This window comes from Pelodiscus sinensis, chromosome 2 (genome assembly GCF_049634645.1).
Source record: "Pelodiscus sinensis isolate JC-2024 chromosome 2, ASM4963464v1, whole genome shotgun sequence".
Taxonomy (NCBI): Eukaryota; Metazoa; Chordata; order Testudines; family Trionychidae; genus Pelodiscus; species Pelodiscus sinensis.
The window spans coordinates 93806386-93812385 of record NC_134712.1 but is presented as its reverse complement, the minus strand read 5'-3'; the positions used below and the strand labels follow the sequence as shown (position 1 = coordinate 93812385).

Genomic DNA, 6000 nt, shown 5'->3' with positions numbered 1-6000 from the left:
CATGAATTCATCTCTACCATATGAGCAGTTTAGAGAGTCAAGCTGACAAAATGATTGATTCAAATAATTGAAAATAAAAATAATTCGAGAATCAAAGACAATCTACTAGCAGGAAATAATTTAACCCTTGATAAAGACTGCTGAGTTAGTCAAAATCAGCTATAGAAAGTTGCAAAATCATTATCTCCTGAATAATGCAGTGGCAGTTCACAAAGCTTTAATGTCAGCATAGCAAACAGAAATGATGGAAGGTAAATAAAAGCATACATTTGCAGGTGGACACAAATACAAGCAATGCTTCAAACAATACTGCTTTAGATGTGGAGATGTCAGTCATATGTCTCGCTTTCTGGAATGGCCTGCAAAATATGCAAATTGAAAACAATGTCATTTAAAAACATCAAGGCACTGTGCTACACTTGAAGATGGAAGAAAATGGAACACTTCTGAACTAGTATAATCTAAGTTACTGATATATGAAAATAACAATCAGTTTGTTGAATAGGATTTAATTATTGATATAATTATAATTGATATAATTATTATACAGTTATTTTTAGAGTAGTACTGAAGGGTAAAATGAAAATATTGAGAGCAAGATACAAAAAGAGTATATGTCAGATTTACTAGGTCAAAAATTAGTTATCTTCAGTTGGACAGGGATCTGATTTTAGTGGGTGTTTCCATGAAGTATAGTACTATTGAGAATGAATTAGGGTGTCAGAATATGATCTAATGTTACCCAGAGTACTGATAGATTTCTAACTACATCCCATATAAGAATTTGCATTTGTTCAGACTACAAGTTTTTCATTCTGAGTGACATCCTGGCTCCATTGAAGTTGATGGCAAAATTCCTATTCACAGCAGTCAGGCCAGGATTTCACCTTGTAAGTTTAAATGGAGTGCATAAATATGTTTTACTTTCACAGATCATATTTCAGTTAGATTTCATTTCAGTTGTTCCTTTGGTAGTGGGCAGATATAGAGCAGAAAGGGCCAAAATGTAACATGCATTCATGAGACTGCTGGGGAAGGTTAAGAAGAGGAGTCTTCAGATGAACTTGACACAAAAAGGAGATGCTGAAGTAGTAGGTCCTTTCATGTTTTAGGAAGCTTCTAAGTTACCATCTCTACATCCACCCAAAGAATAAATATGTTGCGGAGAAGGTCAGCAAGATAAGCTCTGTCCCATACCTCAATATTCCAGTTCCTCAGCTGGACATATCAGAAGTCTATTAGAGATAGCGCCATGGACCCATAGGGTATTCTGATGTGGTTGAAGGCTGCATCATGCAAACAAGGGTCTAGTCATTTGGTAGTGTGTTCAGAGAATCCATGGTGTCACTCAAGGGAGGCGGGGTAATGAAGGAATCATCCAGAACCACCTATAAAACTCTAGAGAGAAAGGCAATATGAATGGTGATGTGAAAGGCAATCACTGCAACTCCACAGTCCAACCAGAGAGTGACATTATTGCCCATGTTATTAGGAGAGAATGCAAGGAATCAGCAGGTGGAGAGGGTAGAGTACGGTAGGTAGCCAACCTGGCATTCAGCCTGATTTGAAGGAGTATCTCATTCCTCTCTCATGTACAAATCATTAATGTCTCCCTCTGCCTTCTGTGATCATTTGAAGAGTGAAAGGGGTTAGCCCTTGATCACTGTGCAGAGGCTGGTCCTGTTGGGTGAGGGTAGGCCATGGCCTTTAATATTACAACTGCATTTATATGGTACCGAAAGAATCTTGCTGAGTGCTGCATTCTGTCTAATATGCATTGAAAGGTTAAAAAAAAAAACCCCACACCTGCATGGAAAACAAATTTTCTTCAAAAAACACCTGATACCTAGGAGCCCTAATCCCTGGTTTCTCTGTTATCACATGTATAATTATTTTTAACTGACAGTGTGTGCGTGTGCCATATACATAGTATAAATGTTACAGTGGTTCAGGTTAATATGGTCAGGCAGAGTTGCCAGCATTGCATGGTCTCTCCTTACTGTTCTTTCAGTAACCTTCATACCTATATTGCAAGAGCCCTCATGCTCCATTCCTAGAAAGACATTCAGCAGGGACAGCCAATATTGTCAAAGTTTGCAATGATTTTATAATGGAGACCCATTTAAAACAGGGATTAGATGATAAAATAAATTAACGTAGCCCAAAATGTAAGCGGTAATCCATAGCTGCAGAGGAGAAATGTTCTGTCTTCCTTCAGCATCTGCCATAATAAATGCCACCTCTCAGTGAAGAAATACAAGATAAATATTCTCACTAGCAGATCAAAGTTTTTAAAACTAGTCCTATATTGTAGTTTATTAGATGAGAGATGCCAAAGATAAATAGCTGCCATTTTTACAGCTTCCTCAAACCACCACCACAGCTCCCTCCAGGTGCTAAAATAGCTGTCTCAAATGTAGTCCACAAAGAGAACTGATTTTAACAGGATATTCACTCATCACTACTAATCAATAACCACCAGGGAGGACAGCCAAGTGGCACTAATAGTTTTGCCGTCATTAGCATTTATGTCCAATTCACCTCCTGTTTTAATCTCAATTGTTTCCCTGACTTTGTGCCATTTCCTAAAACAGACTTGGACAATCTAGTTAGCTTCATCAAAATGAGGGATTATTGTTTCACTTCAGTCGCCTTAGAAACCAAGGCCAAACAACTGAATATATTTTGTCTTATTAACCCTATAAACCTACAGCTGAGAACTGGGAAGGATGCAGCTGGGTTTCCTTTATTTAGTTCCTTTTAGGATAACCCATGTTTTTGACATCTTGTAAATTATAGAACACCTTGGCCAAAAGCACAGCTAATGATGTGATATTGCAATTGAGTCCCTGCCTTGACGGAACTTTAAAAAGCAGCAACAAACACAAATGACTCCTTTCCTTGATTTAAAGAGGCACATCCATTTAACCAATCAAAGCTGATTGCAGTGATGAATGATATTAAAACACTTTCCCCAATATTCCTAACTTTCACAACAGGTATTTATTATGTCTCCTTTTCCTTGTGTTAAGTATAAATTCTCAATTTCTTTCTGAGAATTGTTACAGTAAGTTAGACTTGACTTACAAAATGAAAGCTTGGGGCCCAGTGGACAGTGACGGTGATCTGATAAGCAGCCCTCTTAGAGAATCTTGCTTGAGGCCAAGAAAACAGCTTCAAGTTCAGAAATTTAAGACTAAAACATACAAGCAAGTAAAGAATATTAAAGTATTTAGTAATGATTTATTTTTTTTCTTTTATTTGGGAGCTGCAACAAACAAGGAATAGGCTAAAAAAGAAACTGTAAAACAACATCTGAAAGCTTTTTTCGTGAAATGAGTCAGTTTGATTCTTCTTTTTTTGTCTGACAGCATCGATCTCGCATTCAGAAATGAGCCTGTTACACATCAGCACTAGAGAGCTGATTTGTCCTCACTCTCTTCCTTACCTAGTAATTTACAACAGTACAAAGCTGGTACAAAATACTACCAGATCAGAACAATAGCATTTGACAAACACTTTGCACTAGAATAAATTAGTGCACAAGGTATAAGCCAGCAGTGAATCCAAGATACAGTTAACTGAGATAACATTTTCAGTTGCCACTGTGAAAGCAAGATCTGCCCCTTGGTCAGGAACAATATCCCTTATAGTCTCATTAAGTTCCCTAGGCAATATCAATCAGTCTTCACTTTTGGGATGCTAAAGACTACGGAAAGTTAAATCTATGTGCAATAGATAGGAATTGTGCTTCTTCGATAGACTGCAAAAAAAAGCACAAGAACAAAGCTTAGCAGGCTAGGTCAGAAATATGCAGAGAAATCATGATATCTGAAGGATCTGTAGTGCAAGATAAAGCTCTTATCCCATTTTCATACTATATTTTGGACCTCCCTGGTCCAGCACTCTCAGAGCCGGGGCTCTAACAAGACCTGAAGGAGGGAGTTTGTGAGACCAGGGGAGATCAATTCTGCCCCCCCCCCCCCAACCCAGTTCATCTCCTAACCTGGTCATTGGCCTCCCTGCCAGCTCCCATCCTGCCACTAGTCCCGCTTCCCCACTGAAGACTGCTGCTGTACTAGTCCTTGCGGGAGCCCACTGTTGCACCCACTGCACTAGGCTCAGGGCCGCTGGCTCTCACTGCCATGCTAGCTCTGTTGGAGCCCACTGGCATGCTGGCCCTCTGCTGTCAGCCTCGCTGGACTCCCACACCAGGGCTTTCAGCTGCCAGCCTCCCTGTAGCCTGCCCAGCCAAGCTCCTGGCACTCGCAAGGCTCCTGGAACACCTGTGGAGAGGTTCAACCTGTACTATTTTAGTGTTAATTTATTCAGAGATCAGATTCTATGCTGCACCTCTCAAGTGACTGATAAAGGGCAGGAGAGTTCATACCTTTGAATCATTATTTTAAGTTACCTGCAGACTCAGGGAGTCCACATTGCATCACTTATACTTGGCTCACACTTGGAAGGTTTTCCTCTGCAAACAAGGAAGCTAGAAATGTACTTTTAAAAATGGAAATCTTAGGTTCTATACAATGTGAATATGTCACACCAGCCACCTAAAATAAATTAAGTGGGACAGGTTTCTGACATCCCTGATTTAACATATCCAAAGATGATGATAAATCCTGGGAAAGTTTTATGCCTATTGTTGCACAATGTCTATTCTTAACAAAAAAAATGGATAGGTTCATTAGTAAGGCAGGATACAAAGCAGCAACTCAGATGTAGAGTTTATAAAAGAACTAAATGGAAAACATGTTAATATTCTGACAATGGTGATAATTTCAATAGTCCTCCTGAGAGAGGCTATTATTTATATTCTTAATTGAAAGCTTCTCCTCTGGCTGTAGTCAGATTTCTCAGGAGGAATCAAATGCTTCTGTACTAAAGGCTGTTCTCTGCTTAACTTCCTTTTTTATTTTAACTCGTACTGGACATTCTGGCTCCTTTTCAGCATTAGAATTTTGTGGTAGAAAGGTTTCAAGGTCACTAATTAAATATTAGCTGCCAAATTCAGGGCCATGCTATGACAGCACAAAAGGGCAGTACCTTGCTCTAATTGGGTAGTTTCTCCTGGCTTGGGAGGATCATTTCTTCTGACATGGAGAATTCATGCACATTATTATTATCTTTATTATGACAAGAATTTTCCAATGAATTAGAAATCCTTTGCTCTTTAATGCATCGCTGCTAAATGCTATTAAATGTGTTGTTGTTGTAACTGACACAACTCCTAGCCTGCTGTATTCTACAATAGTTACAAACTCAGTGCAGAGGGATCACATCTGTTCCTACCTTCAGAAGAAAACCATTCTCCACTCCATACCCCCCCAACTAGCAAGCATGCAGAGGTTCAAAGCACATATAAGCATGGCCAAAGGGTTTAGTGTGAGGCTGGTCAAAGGGTTTGGACTATACCCTTCCTAACAGTCTGAAGTAACCCTTCAATGCTGACAAACCCCACATGATATTACCCATTGTCAGTCACTTCAGGAAAACTGTTCTTGGAAAATGGTTCAGTTAAAAAAAATCAGTGGGCCACATACCCATTTAACAGTGCAGCCAATTCAGCAGAGAAAAACTCAAGAACTGGACAATTGTTTTTAAGTTTTGTATTAGGTATACCCGAAAGGACTATAAATAAAAGTTGTTTCAAACAGGGGAATGCAAAAATGAAGTGACTATGGCTGTTCATCTGAATCTTCATTCATTTGATTCATTATGCTTCTAGACCTTCATAAAAATCTTAGTTGTGTCATCCTCAAATACTCATACACTGTCTCCATATTCTACAGTAAACTCAAGCCAACCAAACTTCATACTACAAGAGGGAGGATATTCTTGCCCGTGGACAACAGTTCATGATATCTCAGTTTTGTTCCTGACTCTTGTGCTTCCTGTAAAATGAGGATAATATTCTCCTCCCTACAGAGATATAGAGGAGCTAAATTCATTAACATCTATGACATACTCAGTTAATACTATTATAAGCACCAG

The 6000-nt window shown here is 39.0% G+C and overlaps 1 long non-coding RNA gene across 2 annotated transcripts in view; it reads right to left on the bottom strand.

Annotated features, from left to right (window-relative positions):
- Positions 1–221: 221 nt before the first annotated feature.
- LOC142826747 (uncharacterized) overlaps positions 222–6000 on the bottom strand; it is an 84211-nt gene continuing 78432 nt past the window's right edge. For both annotated transcript variants that reach the window (XR_012900977.1, XR_012900979.1), the window contains exons 2-3: positions 1198–1398; positions 222–359 (exon numbers count right to left, since the gene is read on the bottom strand). This is a non-coding gene — a long non-coding RNA (uncharacterized LOC142826747). The remainder of the gene's footprint in view (positions 360–1197; positions 1399–6000) is intronic.